This window comes from Hippopotamus amphibius, chromosome 6 (assembly GCF_030028045.1).
Source record: "Hippopotamus amphibius kiboko isolate mHipAmp2 chromosome 6, mHipAmp2.hap2, whole genome shotgun sequence".
NCBI lineage: Eukaryota > Metazoa > Chordata > Mammalia > Artiodactyla > Hippopotamidae > Hippopotamus > Hippopotamus amphibius.
In genome coordinates this window covers 106,953,978-106,972,857 of record NC_080191.1, presented here as the reverse complement: position 1 = coordinate 106,972,857, position 18,880 = coordinate 106,953,978, and the positions used below count along the sequence as shown (strand labels likewise).

The window sequence follows — 18,880 nt, the reverse complement described above, 5'->3', positions numbered from 1 at the left end:
AAGTCTATAGTAACCTTTATTTACTGGCCACCTGAAAATGTTATCTTAAAGATGTTGGTCAATATTTGAAGTGGCCCTAGAATCTCCAACCTGCCCAGAGAATCCCCGAGGCTGATATCTATCAACAAACACTTGTGTAACATCTACCAGGCACTCTGTTCTCAGCATCATAAGCTACCTAAACGCCCATCTTGATTTCACAGTAATTGACAGGGCAAATGAAATAATCATGGACTTTTAGGTGCCAAAAGAAATGTGCTAAGATACCATCCAATCAGTAGATAATATACCCATTTATCAGACCCCTGCAATGCGAGGAGTTACAGCACTGAATTCAGCTTGATAAAAAGACTATAATGTATATAGTTCTTTGTGCTATACAGTAGGTCCTTGTTGTTTACTTATCTGGAAAAGAATATATATATATACACGTACATATATATAGCTGAATCACTTCTCTGTACACCTGAAACAAACACGTTAGCTATAATTTATAATATAAATTAACTATACTTCAATTTTTTAATGGTTATTGAAAAAAAAGACTATACTGTATTGACTGCAATAAGCAAAAGACTTTTGTGCCCAATAAAGTTGACGTTTACTTAAACTCTGGCACAATACTAAAGAACCATAAAAACAGGCTTCCCCAAAGGCTATGTATCCCAATATTTGGCAACTGGGGGCATTAGTCTTAAATTTTGCCATTAAGCCATTTTTCCCAAGAAATCGGCTGAAAGAACATATTGGAATTTCATAGTATTCTAGCTCCACCAAGTGACAGTTTCATCTTGTTGCTATGTTTCTGCTCATCTGCTAACCTCTGAAGAGGATGCTAACAAAATAATACTTTCTATATAAAACATGCTCATCCACCTCATCAAACTTGAGGGGACTTTTCTCCACACATAATTCAAAAAAATCTTGCATTGGAACTTAGGAAATTCTATTCTTCACTCTGCCTTTCTAAAATATATAGAAAGCCATATAATAGGATTTCTGAAATTCATTATTTCACATTCCATTCTGAGTTTATCATTATTTTTGTTGAGGAAAAAAATGATTGCCAGTATCTTATTCTCCCCAAATATTTGTTTTTTTGAAATTAAAGTTTATATAACTCAGAGTAGTCACCTTATTCTTAAAAAAAACTATCCCCATGTAAGAAAGCATCATGGACACTTTTAAAATATAATTTTTGAAAAACAAGGGTTTCTCTAGCTCTAAATTCCTGTTTCTCAAGCCCAAAAACTACAGAATAATGGGGGAGGCCTTATTTTGTCAAATAAAAGGCTATATTGTATTTCTAATAATAAAAGTAACATGTTCATTATCCAAAAGAAATAACTCTTGACATGGAAGCATATTTTTAAAAGAGAAAGAAAATTAGAAAGTATTTATAATTCCTCCACCCAAAAGCAACCAATATTACATTCTTGGTGGATAATATCAGGCTATTTGCTATATATACATTCACTTATGTATCCGGGGGGTACAAAAACAGTATCAATATAATACACGTTATTTTCTAGTTTCCATTTTTCTTTATGGAAGTTATAATGCATAACATTATTTTATATAAGTGCACAGTATTCCAAATATGAAATATCCTTTGTATATCAATGTTTTATTGTTAAATGTTTTTGCTGCTGTCAATTTTTCTTTATAACAGACAGCTATAAATATATAATTTTGCATAGTACACCTATATTAATATCAAAAATAATCTTTAAAGCAAAAAGCATTATTACAAAAAAAAGAATTACTACTTCATGACTAAAAGGGTCATTTTGGGACTTCCTTGGTGGCACAGTGGTTAAGAATCTGCCTGCCAATGCAGGGGACAAGGGTTTGATCCCTGGTCCAGGAAGATCCCACATGCCAAAGAGCAACTAAGTCCATGCACCACGACTACTGAGCCTGTGCTCTAGAGCCCACAAGCCACAACTACTGAAGCCCACGTGCCTAGAGCCCATGCTCTGCAACAAAAGAAGCCACCACAATGAGAAGCCCATGCACCACAACCGAGTATAGACTCCACTCGCCGCAACTAGAGAAAGCAGCAATGAAGACCCAATGCAGCTAGTAAATTAACTAATTATTAATTTTAAAAAAAACAGACTAAATAAATCAGAGAAAGGTAATAAATAAATAAATGAAATAAAAATTAAAAAAAATAAAAGGGTCATTTCATCAAAATGATATAAAGATTTTAAACTTGTACACATCTAAGCATAACTTTAAAATAAAAGCAAAAATTGACAGAACTGGGCTTCCCTGGTGGTGCAGTCATTAAGAATCACCTGCCAATGCAGGGGACACAGGCTCCATCCCTGGGCCGGGAAGATCCCATATGCCGTGGAGCAACTAAGCCCCTGTGCCACAACTACTGAGCCTGCGCTGTAGAGCCCGAGAGCCACAACTACTGAGCCCATGTGCCACAACTACTGAAGTCTGCACGCCTAGAGCCCGTGCTCCACAACAAGAGAAGCCACTGCAATAAGAAACCGTGGACCACAACAAATAGCAGCTCCCACTCTTCGCAACTACAGAAAGCCCACGCACAGCAACAAAGACCCAACACAGCCAAAAATAAAATAAATAAATAAATAAATAATATAAATCTTTAAAAAAAATTGACAGAACTAAAATATGTTGATATTATATAAAGAATTTTTATATAAGGAATTTTACATTACATAAAATATGTTATTTATGGAACTTTTATACACTTTTAGCTATTGCTATATTAGATTCTTACATACTTAGCAAAAAATAGTAAGAATATAGAAACTTTGAAGAACATAACAAGCATGCTTAAAAGACATATAAAGAATACTAAACCCAACAATGAAAGAATACCTAGCCTTTTTGAGAAAATAATAATGCATAAAAAAATCGACTGCTTGTTACCAATAAAGCAAAGTTCAATAATTTTTAATAATTGTTTTCATGTGAATCATAATGCAATTTTAAAATGACATTACAAAGAATTTTTAAAATGCACTTGGAAATTAAGAAATGTTCAAAACACTTGTAATTCAGACTAAAAGAAAGCATCAACATGAAAATTAGAGAATACATAGAATTAAATTTTAAGTAAAATATCTATTAAAATTTTATTGTTTGTTAGAAAAGAAGAAAAGCTTAAAATTAATTCATTGCTCTTTAACTTAAGATGCTAGAAAAAGAACAAAATAATAAAAGTAAAAAAGAAATAAATTTGAAAACAGAAAATAATTTAATAGGGTAAAAAAATCAGAGAAAGACAAGTTGGCCCTTGGAAAATGCTAATAAAGTTGACAAACTTCTAGCAAGATTCACTGAGAATAAAAGAGAGAAGACTTCCCTAAAAAATGTTAAAAGTAAAAAAGTGGATGCATCACTACAGATGGATCATTACAGAGATTAAAAAGAGACTATTATGAATAACTTTATTCCAATAAATGTAAACACTTAGGTGAAGTGCACAAATTCCATATATATATTTATACAGGCATATATACACACGTGTACACACACACACACAAGCAGCCTATACATTTTAACAGGTGAGTTCTAACCAAAAATCTAAGTATTTCATGGGCCAATCTCACATAAATTCTTACAGAAACTAGAAAAATAGGGCACACTCTCATTTTATGAGGCTACAACAACTTTGATACCAAAAATAGTATAGAAGGGCAATATCACTAGTGAACATAGATTAAAAAAAAAATCCTAAATAAAACATGAGCAACCTGAATCCAGCAACTATTTTAAAAGATAATACGGCGTGTGCTCGCTTCGGCAGCACATATACTAAAATTGGAACGATACAGAGAAGATTAGCATGGCCCCTGCGCAAGGATGACACGCAAATTCGTGAAGCGTTCCATATTTTTAATTGTATCCAGATTCTAGGAAAAATAAACGATGCTGGAAGCTTAAAAAAAAAAAAAAAAAAAAAAAGATAATACGGCGTGACTAGGCTGTGTTTCCTCCCAAGAAATAAAGTTGGTTTCACATTAGAAAACCTATTAATACAATTCGCTATATTGACATTTAAGGAGGAAAGAGCATATGATTATCTCAATAGAACCAGGAAAAATATTTCATTCATTCATTCACTTATCAAGTATTTATTAGTGCTTACTATGTGCCGGGCACTATTCCAGGAGCTGGGAAAATCCCTGCCTCCATGAAATTTGTATTTCAGTGAAAATACAAATGAGATACAGCAGATGGAGAAAAATTAAGCAAGGGAGAGGATTGTAGGATACCCAAAAGGGGCAGGAGGTTGAAACTTTATGTAAGATTGTCAGGTAAAGCCTCACTGAAAAGGTTACATATGAGAAAACCTGAAGGAGGGGAGAGACTATGCCCCAGAGGTACCTGGGGGCCTGAGAATTCCAACAGAATTCACAGCCAGGGCAATGGCTCTGGACAGGATGGTGCCTGAAGGATTTGAAGAACTTCGTGTCCGGGCAGAGTGGAGGGGCATTTGAAGGAGTTGACAGAGCCTACATCAGAGAGTAGGAAGTGAAGTCAGATTGCAAAGGGCTTTGTAAGAACTTTGGCTTTCACTGCCACGGATAGGGGATAACACTGAAGGAGTTTAAAAAAAAACAGAAAAAAAGGTAACAAGATGTGATTATACTTTAACAGGATCACTCAAACAACCGTATCAGAACAGATTGTACATGAGACCAATCAGCCAGGGTGCCTAGTTAAGATGCTACTGCAGTGATCCTGGCAAGAGATGATAGTGGCTTAAACCAGGATGAGAATACTGAGAAGTCAGTGAATTCTGAATTCTTTTTTAAGGTAGAGACAATATTCTTTGCTGACAGATTAGTTGTGGGGTCTAAGAGAAAGAAAAGTCAAGGGGGGGGTTCCAAAAGTTTGTCCTGTGCAACTAAGAAAGTGCAACATTTATTTATTATTTAATCATTTAAATTTAGAGAAAAAAATCTTTCACCAAACTACAAAATTAAAATGTCATCACATTCAAAAAGAAAGTTTTAGGGCAATCACAGATGGGGGATAAATGGAAAATAAATCTTTTCACCTGAATAGAGAATTGCATACATTCACACTCCTAATGCAAGCAGAGTTATGGGGAGCTATCAAGACAGAGCTAAGAGACTGAAATCTGCAAGCTAAGTGAACGCCAACTGGGACCGCATTTCCTCAGCTCTCCATTAGGGCTGCCTCCCATCAGTCCCCCAGTGAGAAACGGTCTGCCCTCCAAATGATTTTAAGTCCATTTTTTTGGAACTCGGGATATATTATTCTCATAAAAACGTCACAGACAGCGTAGAACAGCCCACAGAAGTCCACTTAACTCCGACTGTCGATGAATTATATCATTACTAATAGGCCCACAGAACCTAACCATCATTGACAGTACTGTTACTCAGGGAAAACCAATGCCAACTTCTACCCCAAACACACAGTGCTTGTTTCCCCTTGATGTAGATCTAGGACTGGGAAGGTAAACTGTCCCCCACCTGCTATCCAAAGCCAGAGGGGGGAGATTCCAGTGGCTCCATGAGCATCAGGAAGAAAAATTAGAAAATAAAAAAGCATCCCCCAATCCTAGACCTCCCCCACCCTCTTACCCCAGTGAAATCTCCAGCTCGACAGTCTCACCATAACCAGTGGCTGCACACCTGAACACCTCCAGGGCCAGACCTTTTGATAGAGTCCCAGTGAAACGGAGCAGGACCCTATGGTCCTTCCCCGCCATGCCCTCAGCCTACCTTTTGTTTGTGGAAAAACTAGCCAAGCAATAAGTTTAATCAGAGAAGTGAGAAAATGCAGAAACAAAGGAAAACAGTCAAACAAGACCAAATAATAATAGGTTAGTCATTAAGCAAAGTCAAGGACATTGAATTCCTCTTCAAGGACTACAGATAATATTCTGAGCCGTATCCTGCGGGCTGTCTTATAGATACTGAAACCCCCCTAACTAGCTACATGATGACCAGACTGTACCCATGACATAAGTTGCCACAATTCCAAGAACTGGCCTCAAAGAAACGGGAGCAAACGGACCCTGGAACTGAAGACTAACTGTACTTAATCAAGATGACGCTGGTCAGACTGCTGCATGACCAACTTTAAGATGACCGTCAGTGCTGCCTCTGCTGTTTCTGCATGGTGCCCCCTCCCTCTGTCTATAAAAGCTCTTGCCCCCTGATTGTCAGTTGCGGGGAAGTCAGCCTTTGGACAGGAGCTCCCCTCCAAAGTGTGGCCTCTGAAATAAAACAAACCTTCCTTTCCACCAACCTTGCCTCTTTATCGGCTTCTGAGTGGCAAGCAGCCAGACCCAACTTTCAGTTACACCAGTATGCTGTGTGAAGAGGACTTCTGGCCACCAGGCCTAGAACTGAGTTATCTGGTCAAGGTTCCTGTCTAAGATAAGTTGTTGAGCTCTGTATTCAATCAAGAGCTATTCGAACTGTAACAAATAAATATTATCAATAGGAGGTTAGGGGCAATAAGGCATTCCCTTCACTGATGCAGAAGAAACCAAGAACACATTATAGAGCCAGAGAGGTCCCCTGGCCTGTCCTTCATAGCATGGGATTGTGGGTAAACAGACTTCCTGCAGACGCTCTACAGCGCTCTTGGGAGACAAACAGGTAACAGGCACAGTTCCCCCATTTTTCATGAAGAGGAAATGAAGCCCAGAAAGTACAAGAGGCAGACTTCCAGAAAGGTTTTCAAAAAATAAAAAGCAAACCTTCCAAAGTCAGCCTCGTCTCTCTCTAGGTGAAAAGTCCTGCATCAAGTGCATTTCCTGTTGAGACTTGCTGAAAATTCTTTTGGGATTTGTTGATGAAGAACTGCTCAGGTCTCATGGGGGGAATAAAATGACAATTTATAACTGTGACATTTTGCAAATGTTTCAACCTCTGCATAGCTAATTATGTTTCCTAGGGCTTTTCCTTGATTTTTCTTGACTATTTGAATTAGTGATAAATTACTTGGCATATTTCTTCTGATTACATATGAAATTAAATCTTCTTACTTCTAGTGGGTTTTACCCCCTCTACTGCTTTTCTCATTATCTGGACTACTCAGAAAGAATACTGATATCTACTCTCATTTCACACAAATGTGTTATATAATTTTTATGCATGCATGTCAGAGTTACCAAATTCACCTTCCAACTCTAGAAAAGATAATCTTGTAGTCTACTTTATGTTCAAATATCTTTATATATTTTATATCTATCTATCTATCTATGCTATATCTTTACATTTTATTAGGTAAATCCACCTTTCCATCACAAACAGGACTTCTCAGAAATCTTTTTGGGGCTGAAAGACATAGTTTTCGAAAGAATGATGACAAATACACAATATGGAAAAAATAAAGAGAAAAAACAAACATGATAGTGACAACAGATGCCCCTTACTCCAGTTATTTAAGCTATAAAAAATTCTTGTTACACTTTCATCTGGCATCTCAAAGTTCTTCTTTAAGGCATTCAGCATTCGTGCCTTCTAGAAACTTTTCCTCATTCTAGGAAAAAGAGTAATGTATACTTCAGAACGGTTCTTTTTTTTCTTAATTCACGCCTGAAAAGAGAAGATGCCAGCCTTCTCTGACTTCATTTGTAGCCAAATGGAAGGCCCTTAATACTCGCTGTCTCCCAGTGTTAAAGCAGGCAGGCAGCTAGACACAGCAGAGAAATGGGGGCAGGGGCCAGGTGGCAGGAAGCCACACATCTTGTAAAAAACAGAGGTTCTTGGGCAGACAGAGAAAAAGCAAGAGCCTCCAGACTGACAGGAAACCACACATTTTGGGGCGATAGGTGTCCTGGAGGCAGACAAAGAAAGGTGGGGAAAGGCAGGAATCTCTCGCATCTGAATGTAACCTTTTGCTCACTCTGCCTTCATGACAATAAAATTAGCTTTGCAGATAAGAAGTTCCCATCAAGCCCTGAGCCCATAACACTTCCCAACAAGGCTAAATAAGGACGAAAATCCTTCCTCCCCTCAGGAAGGTGGAGCTGGGATGAAAATCAGGGAATACGAGCCCCCGAACCCCTCCATTCCCAATGAATATTCTTCCCATTCATTTCTACGCTCCACATAACCGGCTTACCAAAGCAACTCAGCACAGCTAGCCACCCGAGCTTGCCTGCTCTCCTCTTGAGCGCATACTAGAGCTTACAGAAATCCTCACTTTGCTTTCTTTTTTTATATATATAAATTTATTTATTTAATTGGCTGTGTTGGGTCTTTTTTTGCTGTGCGCGGGCTTTCCTTTTCGTTGCAGTGAGTGGGGGCTACTCTTCAGTTGCGGTGCACAGGCTCCTCATTGCTGTGGCCTCTCCCGTTGCGGAGCACGGGCTCTAGGCGCGTGGGCTTCAGTAGCTGCAGCACATGGGCTCAACAGTTGTGGCTCACGGGCTCTAAAGCGCAGGCTCAATAGTTGTGGCACACGGGTTTAGTTGCTCCGCGGTTATGTGGGATCTTCCTGGAGCAGGGATGGAACCCCTGTCCCCTGCATTGGCAGGCGGACTCTCAACCACTGCGCCACCTAAGAAGCCCCTCACTTTGCTTTCTTGACCTCCTCCTGTCTCACCTCCAAACACTCTCTGCAGTGAGATAGCAACCTTTCACCGGAAACATCTTTGGCAAAGCCAGCCAGGAGAACTGGGTGAGCCCCAGCTTCCGCCTCCCTTGCGCTGGAGGCACTGCCTGACTTCCCACGACTCTCTCTCTCTCTCCCCCCCTCCCCACCCCCCCATTCTCTGTCGCATTTTGGGACCTATTGCAAAGGGACTAGAGAGAGGATAGGTCTGTCCGCCCGCCTCAAGGCAATTTCCACGCAACGTTTTAGGCACACAGTAGAAACCATAACATTGCCTCCTCCCCAAGGCTACCCTGAGAGGCTTACTATTGGTCCACCTATGCCTGAGTATCCTTGTCTCCTCTCTGCATCCCCACCTCATTCTTACTTTCGCGCCTTACTCGGCTGGAAATGGCGGGGAAGAACTCTTCCGGCGTCTTCCTACCCCATCCTAGGTCTCTCACTTCTCACTGTACAGGGCACGTCGGGAAACGTGTCCAGCCATCCTCACAGGCCGCTATGAGGGGACCCGAACCATAGGGGGATCTGCCTTATCCACCACTTAATTAACTATCATCAGGTCCAGTTGTGTGGAAATATAAAACGCAACCTTACTCCGAGTTTGTCCCTTGGTTGTGGCCACTGGGGTCCCTTCAGGAGCTCCCTGGCACCGCTGGCGGTCTGTGCGCGTACCCTCTGGTGTTGGGAAGGGGCACGGTCCTCCGGCACGCGGTTGGGACCCATGGTGGTGGGGCCCGGGAGGGCGCCCTTCTTCCTCCCCTGGCGTTGGGCCTCCTGGTCCAGGCTCCGCCCCGAGACGGGCATGTGTCCCCACCCCCATCTCCACCCCGGCCTCACCCTGTGGGGAGGGGCCACTCACGCAGGGGGCGGGGCGCGCACACGGCCACCCTCCCAGGACACGTGCCTAGGCGGTGACCTGCGTCTGCCTCAACTATAATACCATCCTACAGGGACTTCCCTGGAGGTCTACCCTTCCACTGCAGAGGGCACAGGTTGGATCTCTGGTCAGGGAACTAAGATCCCACGTGCAGCACGGTCAAAAAAATAAAATAAACCATCCTACAGTTAGAAAATACCACCCTCTTTTGCAAAAGGCCGGGAAAATGGACAGAAATTCCTTATGTTCAGGCTTTTATGGCCCTAGGAGAGAACCCAGAGCTATGCAAGTCCTGTGTTAGGCAACCTTGCTGGCTGGGACCATTCAGGCTACACAAACGCCCTCTCAAGTGGCATCCCTGGAGGAACTTGAGCCCCAGAGAAAAGACCCAAGCCCCATCTTCAGCCTCTCCCTCGCCCTGTAAGCCTGTTTACCCTTCCATGCCAGAAGGGCAGCCAGAGCTTCTTTGCCCCCTTCAGGATGTAGTAGGTGGGCCTCATGGAATTACCAGAATCCACATCCCTTTTTCTTTGTCCAACCTCAACCACGGCTGCACTTGCTTAGGCAGATTCTCAGAGGACTCTAGCCTGTTCACCGAAGAATTCCAGGGACTGACTCTCTCCTTTGACCTTACTTGGAAGCACCTAAATGTTGTCCTTTCCCACTGCTGTACCCCTGAGGAAAAGACCCGGATTGGGGCTCAAACACATGCTGATGGATTACACATTGTCCAACCTCAGTACCCTGTGGGCATGACGGCAGTGCCTCTAATGGATCCCAGTCGAGACTATCAGCCAGCCCAACCTGGTATCACCAGAAGGGACCACCTGATCGTTTGCCCCATTGAAGGGATGAAATGATGCATAATTAAACCTGTGAACTATGATAAGGTTAAAGAGCTCATACAAGGCCAAGATGAAAATCCAGCTGTATTTCAGCCCAATTGGTAGTTGCCCTCAGAAAGTAAACGAATGTAGACCCAAACACTTTCAAGGGACACATTGTATTTGCGACTCACCTCATTAGCCAGTCTGCCCCTGACATTGTCAGAGGCTTCAAAAGCTTGCCATAGGGCCCCAAGCCCCCTCAACCTTCTTACTGACACAGCCTTCAGTGTCTTTAGCAATAGAGACCAGACTGAAGAGGAAAGGGAGGAACAGCGTGACTTAAGGACGCAACAATGGAAAGCCAGGCTTCTGGTAGCTGTTGTAACAAGACCTAACCCACCTCCTGGTCACCCCAAAGGTACTTCCTGAAGCCCCCTGACAGGAAAGGGAGCCTGGTTCAGCTATGGGAGCCCCGAACACTGGAGCGAGGAATGCTTAGGAAACGGGTCCCAGCCTGCTAGGGGAACCACTGACTGAAACCGCCCGCCCTGGCCAGGCACATGTGTGAGTTATTATATGACAGGAGATCCTGGTAAGGAACATGGAAGTAACACGCCACCGCCAACTGGAAGAATTCGAGAACGATCAAAAGGAGAGAGGAGACACCAGTCCATATGTCCTATCAACCTCCCAGAATCCTTTGCGCTGGGATCCATCTTGGCTGAGTGATGCGCGCCACCAGGAAGGACCCTGAGTCAGAATGATTGGCCAGAGACACCCCGGAAACTAACCCCATCACCATAAAACCCGAGAATGTGAACCATGTAGCAGGGCCGTCCTCCTGGGTTCCCTCACCCTCCAGCTCTCCGCCCGGGCGCCCCTTTCCAATAAAGTCTCTTGCTTCATCAGCACGTGTGTCTCCTCGGACAATTTCATTTCCGAGTGTTAGACAGCCCCCTCTCAGGCGCTGGAAGGGATCCCCCTTCCTGCCACGAGCCTACACCCAAGACACCAAGCCCACTCTGCAAGAAGATGGGCCCCTGGAGGAGGGAAGGCCCCCAGCTCTGTAGGGAGCGAGGAAATTCTCCCATGCCAGTCGTGACAGTGGTTGATTGACAGGACTCAGGACCTCCCAAGGCTCCTGAGAAGACAGTCATCCTCACATGGGAGGAACCATGGGTGGCCTGAGGCAGCAGGTAAGCTTGTCAAGTTTCCAGTGGACACGGGAGCCACTTACTCTGTCCTGACTTCTCATGCTGGGCCCCTTGCCCCCAAAACCTGCTCTGTTGTTGGGGTAGAAGGAAAGCCAAAGCTGAAACATTTCACCACCCCTGTAACCTCCATCTGGGGAAAGACCCTTTTAACACAAGTTTCTTGTCATGCCTAAATGCCTCAGCCCATTATTGGGAAGGGAGCTTCTCCTAGCCTTGGGGGCGACTCTTACTTTCCCTGAAAACCAAAACCAAGGAATATGCTCGGTTAGTCTATGTATTATACAGGGCACGGATGGTCCAGCCCAAAATATTCCCCCAGAAATTAAAAACTTGTAGATGCACAGGTCTGGGATTAGGGACTCCCAGGGAAAGCAAAGTTTGTCACTCCTATAAAAATCACTTAAAGAAGGCTAATAACCTCCCTTCCAGGTATCAATACCCTCTCTTTCCAGTAAACTCCATTTCTCTGCTCTTTTGCTCCTCATGAAGTCATGTCTCCTTTAACCACACCCACCCTAACCGTCCTCCTGGTTGTTCATGTTGTCACAGCTCCAGCTTACAAACACCCACTATCCAACACCATGAATGCCAATGCTAAGGTTACTAACTCATCTGACTGTTGGATTTGCCCCTTCAACCATACCTCCCCAGAGAACCTACATCTTTTAGGAATTCCCACCTCCTGAGGGACCTGATGGGGTTAACAGCAAAATATGGTGGGCTCTCATTTACCACCCAGTAAGGCAGGAAAGACTGGGGCAGGAGCCAACTGGGGACCAAATTCTCGGGAACAGACACCCTCCTCCAAATCAGAGGAAAGAGTATTTCAGCTTTTAGACAAAGCCAGCCTCTATTTTACTGGTATTAGCATCCAGGGACAAAAATTAAGATGGCTTAATGAAACATACTACAATCATACTAAGTTTTAGTATAACAGGTGGGTGACAGTCACCAACCAGACTGTCAATATCCAACACGTGGGGACTTCCATGGTGATGCAAAGGTTAGGAATCCACCTGCCAATGCAGGGGACATGGATTAGAGCCCTGGTCCGGGAAGATCCCACATGCCATGGAGCAATTAAGCTCCTGCACCACAACTACTGAGCCAGTGCTCTGGAGCCCGCAGGCCACAGCTACTGAGCCCTCGTGCCACAGCTACTGAAGGCCACGTGCCTAGAGCCCGTGCTCCGCAACAAGAGAAGCCACCACACTGAGACGCCTGAGCACTGCAATGAAGAGTAGCCCCCGTTAGCGCCAACTAGAGGAAGCCCACATGCAGCAACAAAGACCCAACACAGCCAAAAATCAATCAATCAATAAATAAATTTTTTAAAAAATATCCAACATATGGGGAACATCGCTATCTGGTTGAAGATAAATAAAACTAAAACACAATAAAAAAATAATAGTTAACAATACACAAGAAAGCTAACTCAAGGAGTAGACAATATTCCAGATTAATATTTGATATAACTAATAACTATACTCAGATATACTCCAAATTCTTCCTGTTACAGCTGCTGTATCAGGTGCCAATGGGGGGGTGGGGGGCGGGGGACCCACAGCTTCAAAAGTCTCCGACTTCAAATGATGATGCATCGGGATTTCAACGCATCTCACCTGAAGATGGGGACCATGGTCGTCCACTGGACAAGGTTGCTGCCTCCTCCTACTCCCCAGTAACCATCTCCGCCACTGTAAACAACTCTGAGGCCCCTCTCTCTGACAGACAAGAAGGAGATCTGGACCTTCAGGTAGGGACAATGCCCATGCTCAGCTGGAAGCAGTTACAGAAGAGGGACCATCGACCCTTGACCCTTAAAAGATTTTATGGGTCCAGACTCCTTGTGAGGGGGGAATGTTACAGCAGGCAGGTAGCAGAGAAATGGGGGCAGGGGCCAGGTGGCAGGAAACCACACATCCTGTAAACAACGGGGGTCCTTGGGAAGACAGAGAAAAGCAGGAACCTCCAGACTGACAGGAAACCACACATTTTGGGGTGATAAGTGTCCTGAAGGCAAAGGAAGGTGGGGAAATGCAGGAATCTCCAGCATCTGAATGTAACCTGTTGCTCAGTATGCCTTCATTACAATAAAATTAGCCTTGCAGATAAGAAGTTCCCATCATGCACAACTGCTATGATGCTTCCCATCAAGGCTAAATAAGGACAGAAATCCCTTTCCCTCAGGAAGCTGGAGCTGGCATGAAAATCAGGGAATAAGACTCCCAAACTCCTACCATCCTCCCCCCCAATGAATATCCTGCCCCTTTATTTCTATGCCCTACATAACCGGCTTGCCAAAGAAACTCAGCACAGCTACTTACTTGAGCCTGCCTGCTCTCCTATCAATAAGAAGGTTGAGGGACTTCCCTGGCAGTCCAGTGGTTAGGACTTCACACTTCCACTGCAGCAGGCACGGGTTCAATCCCTGGTCTGGGAACTAGATCCCACAAGCTGCATGGTGCAGCCAAAAAAACAAACGAAAAAAGAACAAGGTTGAAAGAGGTTTGGGGCCCCATAGCGAGTTTTTGAAGCTTCCAACCAATGTCACCAGGGTAATTAACAAAAGAGAGTAATTAAAAACAACGCAAATTCCAAAGAAGAACAATAAGAAAGGCTGGCCGTGTTCCCAGTCTCAGTTATGGTTCCTCATGTCTCTGCTGTCGTTTGGAATCTGTAAACCACGCTGGCATGTAGATTAAAAAGCCATAGGAGGTCATGCAATCACAGCGGTCAGCAGCAGAACAATAGAAAAGGGAGAATAAGCCTGACCAAGGGGCAAAGCAAGGGACCAGAGGCAAAATGCAGTTCCTTCCATTAATCACAAGAGTCTTTGGTTCTTCCTTCCCGGTGACACACCATTTTCCCCCAAATCTGGAAATGATATCTAAGAATACAATGTGCATTTTAGTCTGGAGTCATTTTCTCTTCCACCAGAGGAACGGTCTCCCATGCAACCAGGGCCCGAGGCAGGAGGAAGAGACGCTGCTGATTTTGCTTTCCTACAGGGGGAAGGGCAACTGCCGTCACAGACGCCTCCAAGGCGACTGGCGGCCACTACGGTGGGAATGGGATGACCCTAGTCAGAGCTGGAGAGAACTTCTGGAGAGAACTTCTGCTATAGCCATTGACTGGGGAGAAAAAAATCAAGTCACATATGGCTTCTGCCTGCAAGAATATTATTTCAATATACAATTCGAATATTCATTCCTTCTCCACCATCATTTTTTCATAAGATATATATGTACTAATATATATAATAATGAATGGTTATGTCCTATTGTCTGAAATATATATGGTATATTTTTTAAAATATTTCATATTTATACAATAAAATATATATTCATTTACTTAACAAATAAATATGAATACATGTAATAAGTGGGGTGTGGTCAGCTCTTGCCTAGTCTTGCTTAAACTCTTTACTGGTGTTTGTGCTTAATAATGCAAACAGAGGGACTTCCCTGGTGGCACAGTGGTTAAGAATATGCCTGCCAATGTAGGGGACACGGGTTCAGTCGCTGGTCTGGGAAAATCCCACATATCGAGGAGCAACTAAGCTCATGCACCACAACTACTGAGCCTGTGTGCTGCAAGTACTGAAGCCCATGAGCCTAGAGCAACAAGAGAAGCCACCACAATGAGAAGCCTGTGCACAGCAACGAAGACCCAACGCAGCCAAAAATTTTAAAAAATAAATAAAAATAAAATAATGCAAACAGTTTGAAATAAATTATGAAAACTTTCAGGGGTATAGCCATGTCAAAGAATACTTTTTTATGAGACAAGATGGACACAGTATATGGCTAAGTTAAAAACAACACTTTATCACTAAGGCTACAAAACTGCATGTCACAGTATGTCACTCTTTTAGTTACAGTTATACATTCATTCATTCCTTCAGCAAATATGTATTGACCATCTACTATCTGCCAATCACTGTTATACTCACAAAGATCCTTTGCCCTTGAAGAGTTACATTCTAGAAGGGGGTCCGGGGGAAGCAAGCCTGGCAATAAACAATAGATGTAACTAAATAAGTAAGTTCTCCAGCATGTTAGAAAATCCTGAATTCTGTGAAGAAAAGCAGAGTAGGACAGACTAAGGAAGCCTGGAAGTGGTGGGTTCAAGGAAATGTGGGGGTGGGTTTTGGATTTAAATAGGGTTGTCAGGCTAGGCTATTTTGAGAATGTGAGACTTGAGCAAAGACTAGAAGGTGAGGGGTATTTAAGGAGATGGTCCTGAGCCAGGAGATAGATGGGCTCCAGGCTAGACATTTACAACCAGCCTCCTGTTTATATTTCTTGAGGCAAGAAATGATGGGCTCCAGGTTAGACGTATATAGCCAGCCTCTTGTTTATACTTCCAGATAGAAATAACAACAGGAACAGGGTAAATAACTGGGCTTTGTCTCCTGTGGACACTTTATGATAGCAGTTATGGCCGGGGCAGAGAGGGGCTAAGCCCTGCTTGGGTGAAAGATCAAGAGGTCACATATTTCCCACCCCTGGGGCCAGGGAGGCCTTGACTGTGTATGTGCTGAAAGGCTCCTCGGGGGTCAAAGGGAGGGCCCTGAGTCAAGGAACACAGCAAGAGATTGGCCAGGGGAAAGTAAAGACTGGGAAGGCTACCCCTTTATAAATGGTTTAAACTTCCCAAAGGCACGACTTTTCTCTGAGCTCACCTGTATGTCTGTTGGCACGTGCTCTGCTTTTGTAATGAACGCCTGTCTTTCCTCTCTACCTTCTGTCTCCTTGTCAGAATTCTTTTTTTCAAGGCACACAAGGACTGGGGCCCAGACTTTAGCACTCATGGTCTAGTGGCTAGAACTTGGCACCCTCACTGCTGCCACCGGGGTTCCATCCCCAGTCAGGGAACTAAGGTCTCACTTCCAGCTGCGGCTCACAGCTGTCTCTCCAAAATCAGTCCCACTTAGGGAAGAGCCAGAACAAGGGCCTGCAGGTAGAGCGTGCTGGAGTGTGTAAGTGACAGCAGTGGGGACAGGGGGGCTCATGTTGGAGGAACAAATAGCAAAAAAGAAATGTCAGAGAGGGGTGAGGAGAGCAGATCCTGGAAGTCTTATAAGACACTGTGTAGTAGTATTATTTCCATATAAATACTAGAAACGTGTAAGCCAAAAAGGTTGATTTTTTTTCTGAGTGACAGGGTGACAAATAATTCATACTTTCTCTGTATTTTTCTTTTTTTTTCCAGCTTTATTGACATATCATTGATGTACATCACTGTGTAAGTTTAAGGTGTACAGCATAATGGTTTGACTCACACATATTGTGAAATAATTACCACAGGTTTAGTTAGTGTCCATCATCTCATATTGATACAATAAAAAGGGAAAACAAATAAGTTCATCAGCACTATTTTTTTTAGATTCCACATATAAGCAATATAATATGATATTTGTCTTTCTCTGTCTGATTTACTTCACTTAGTATGATAATCTCCAGGTCCATCCATACTGCTGCAAATGGCATTAATCCATTCTTTTTATAGCTGAGTAATATTCCATTGTATATATGTACCACATCTTCTTTAACCATTTCTCTGACATTTAGATTGCTTCCATGTCCTGGCTATTGTACACAGTGCTGCTATGAACACTGGGGTGCATGTATCTTTTTGAATTATGGTTTTCTCCAGATATATGCCCAGTGGGATTGACATATACACACTACTGAATATAAAATAGATAACTAATAAGGACAGGGAACTAATAAGCACAGGGAACTCTACTCAGTACTCTGTAATAACCTATATGGGAAAAGAATCTAAAAAAGAGTGGACATATCTATATGTATAACTGATTCACTTTGCTGTATAGCAGAAACTAACAGAATATTGTAAACCAACTATACTCCAATAAAAAAAAAAAAAGATTTTTTTAAGGGAAAGCAAAAAAGACAAAGATTTCTTCCTCATGATGAGAACTCTTTGGATCTACTCCCTTAACTTTCCTGTACAACTGACCCATGAACAACATAGGTTTGAAGTGTGTGGGTCCACTTATAAGCAGATATTTTTCAATAAATATACAAAAATATACATGTACAATATCATGTGCAAGACATGAATTGAAGTGAATAGCCTGTCCTTACATAGGCATAAGGTGAATGATATTTAATATAAAATGAATAATGCATGCGTTTTCTTACTGTTTTATAACTTTGCTTTCAAAGAATTACATTACAGTGCAGTATGCCTCTCACTTGTAATTGGAGAAACCACATTATCAGCCTATCATCACAGGTGTTTTTTTTTAATGTAACAGTGTTTCCAATACTATATTATGAATATTACTGTCACATTGTATGCCATACAAATTTTATAATGATTCACTTATTAGTGGAGAGGCTAGGCTGCTGTGAAACAATGATTACACCAGGCTACCATAAAGCAATTCTGTTGCTGCTGCTTCAATATCAGTGCATGAATTGTTATACCTGTAAATAAACATAAATTTCTTTTTTACATTATCTTTTCATTTTCAGTGTTTAGTGTTCGTAATAAGTATAACATCTACAGTGTTTTGCATCACATAGGACAATATTGATGTAGGTACTGACCGATGATGCATCTTCTAAACAGACATAAACTTAATGGTATCAATAAACACAGTGCAGTACTGTAAATGTATTTCCACTTCCTTAGGATGTTCTTAACAACATCTTCTTTTCTCTAGCTTACCTTATTATAAGAATGCAGGACATAATACATATAAAATGTAAAATATATGTCAATCGACTGCTTACGTTATTGGTTAAACTTCTGGTGAATTGTAGGCTATTAGTAGCTAAGCTTTTAGAGAGTTAAAGGCTCCATTTGGATTTTCCATTGGGGGGGCGGTGGGGGACATCCCTAACCCCTGCCTTGTTCAAGGGTCAACTGTATATTATACAGCAGTGTCAACCACAGTCATCATGCTGTACAGGACTTCCTAGTGCTTATTTATCTCATAACCAGAAGTTTGTACCTTTTGACCACCATCATTGTACTGGTTTCACAATTTAAAAAAGACGTTTTGGGACTTCCCTGGTGGCACAGTGGCTAAGAATCCGCCTACCAATGCACAGGACACTGGTTCAATCCCTGGTCCAGGAAGATCCTGCATGCCAAGGAGCAACTAGGCCCGTGCATCACAAATACTGAGCCCGCACGCCACAACTACTGAAGCCCTCGCCCCTAGAGCCCATGCTCCACAAGAGAAGCCACTGCAATGAGAAGCCCACGCACCACCACAAATAGTAGCCCCCACTCGCTGCAACTAGGGAAGGCCCACACTCAGCAACAAAGACCCAACACAGCCAAAAATAAATAAAATTTTAAAAAAAGAAAAGAAAAGAAGTTTATCA

At 42.6% G+C, this 18,880-nt stretch overlaps 1 non-coding gene and 1 pseudogene across 1 annotated transcript; both read left to right on the top strand.

Moving 5' to 3' along the window:
- Positions 1–3,777: 3,777 nt before the first annotated feature.
- Positions 3,778–3,884, top strand: LOC130856257 (U6 spliceosomal RNA). Its single transcript, XR_009054535.1, has one exon. It is a non-coding gene; the product is annotated as a U6 spliceosomal RNA (small nuclear RNA).
- Positions 3,885–11,471: 7,587 nt separating this feature from the next.
- The window catches only part of LOC130854944 (nuclear receptor subfamily 2 group C member 2-like), a 30,443-nt pseudogene continuing 23,034 nt past the window's right edge, over positions 11,472–18,880 (top strand).